The sequence below is a fragment of the Marmota marmota genome, unplaced genomic scaffold (assembly GCF_001458135.2).
Source record: "Marmota marmota marmota unplaced genomic scaffold, marMar, whole genome shotgun sequence".
Lineage (NCBI taxonomy): Eukaryota > Metazoa > Chordata > Mammalia > Rodentia > Sciuridae > Marmota > Marmota marmota.
In genome coordinates, this window is record NW_026000021.1 from 7,663,093 (window position 1) to 7,664,788 (window position 1,696).

General features: G+C 41.4%; 1 protein-coding gene across 4 annotated transcripts in view; it reads left to right on the top strand.

Annotated features, from left to right (window-relative positions):
* Positions 1-1,696, top strand: part of Mgat5 (alpha-1,6-mannosylglycoprotein 6-beta-N-acetylglucosaminyltransferase) — a 319,720-nt gene that overhangs the window by 48,554 nt on the left and 269,470 nt on the right. For 2 of the 4 annotated variants that reach the window (XM_015501729.2, XM_048810438.1), the window contains exon 2: positions 263-472. The exons of 1 other annotated variant lie outside the window; for it this stretch is intronic. The gene's annotated coding sequence lies outside the window, so the exon portion shown is untranslated. The remainder of the gene's footprint in view (positions 1-262; positions 473-1,696) is intronic. One more of the 4 variants, XM_048810437.1, reaches the window with a different exon arrangement.

Below are 1,696 nucleotides of genomic sequence, written 5' to 3' on the forward strand. Positions count from 1 at the left end.
TTTTTTTTTTTTTTTTTTTTTTTTTTTTATGGTGCTGGGGATTGAACCCAGGGCCTTGTGCATGTGAATCAAGCGGTCTACCAACTGAGCTATATCCCCAGCCCCAAAGTGGAGTCCTTTTCAATTGGCTTCTTTCACCTGGCCTAGCCTCTTCAAGCTTCATCTGTGTTGCAGAATGTGTCAGAAATTCTCTTCATTTTAAGTTTGAATAACATTCCTATGTATGTAAACACTGCATCTTGGTTTCTGTTTGTTTTTTGAGACAGGGCCTCACTGTGTCACCAAGGCTGCCCTCGAACTCCTGGGCTCACTCCATCCTCCCTCCTCAACCTGCCAAGTAGCTGGGACCACAGGTGTGCTCCAGCGTGCCCGGCTCCTACTGCATCCTATTCACCCACTCATCGTTAGATGTGCGCTTGGATTTCTCCCACCTTTTGGATATGGCGGATAGTGCTACTGTGAGCTTTGGTGTGTAAGTATCTATTCAGGTCCTTACTTGGAGTTCTTTGGGGAAATTTCTGGATTCTATCATTTTTTTTTTTTTTTTAACACAAGAAAGTGGAAAAAAAATCCACTTTTTTATGCGATTAGTCTGACGTGGGAAATGGTTCCTTGCCAGAGTAATAATAAACTCAGGTTACTTTCTGATGAGTAAGCCGACAGGAAGTTAGGAGCACACTGTTGTTATAGGTTGTTCATTGCCTAAGGGACCACCCCACAAATGGTGATGCTGAGCATGTAAATAAAGGTTCAGGTGTGGTTGGCCAGATGTATTTCCAGCTATCCCTCTGCTCATCATTAATCTGATACCGACATCCTTCATTGAGGTAGACGGTTTGCTGTGTGGTTATATGACACATTTATTAAGAGCCTGGACTCTGGGATCAGACGACCTGGTTCTACACCCCAGCAGCTCCATTTACTAGCTGGAGAAATTACCTCACCTCATCACATCTCAGTTTCTCTATTCATATGATGGGGTTAGGAAGATAGTCCTACTTTAAACTCATAAGCCACTCTCAATAATGCCTGGTTCACAGTAGGTGCACAGTTAATATATTTTTCAGCAGTACTAATTATTAATATCGGATTTGAAATAATTTTTTAAATTAACAATAAAATGTAGATTGCAGACACTGTGACAGTGTGAAGTATCTAAGTATTCTTTTATCTTGCTGTTGGGGAATCTAAAGTGGTTCAACTTTTCTGAAAGCAATGTAGGAATGTTATTACTCCAGAAGCCTAAAAATATTCTTGTTTATCGGGTATTCTTTTATTCTAAGGAAATATGTTAAGTTACAAAAGGTAAAATTGGGATACAGCTTATTGTGTCATTTTTATAAGATAGAAAAACTGAAACTAAATGACTAGCAGTGTGGGGTTATTTAAGTAAAACATGATATGTGTGTGTGCAATGGAGTACCCCTTAGATTTTCAACTGTGGTCATAATATATTATCATGAAAAAGTGTTCAAAATGTATTATGAGCTGGGTGTGGTGGTGCACACCTGTAGTCTCTGCTGTTGGGAGGCCAAGGCAGGAGGATCGTGAGTTCAAAGCCAGCCTCAGCAATAGCGAGGCACTGAGCAACTCACTGAGACCCTGTCTCTAAATAAAATACAAAAGAGGGCTGGGGATGTGGCTCAGTGGTTGAGTACCCTTGAGGTCAATCCCTGGTACCTGCCCCCCCCCCCCC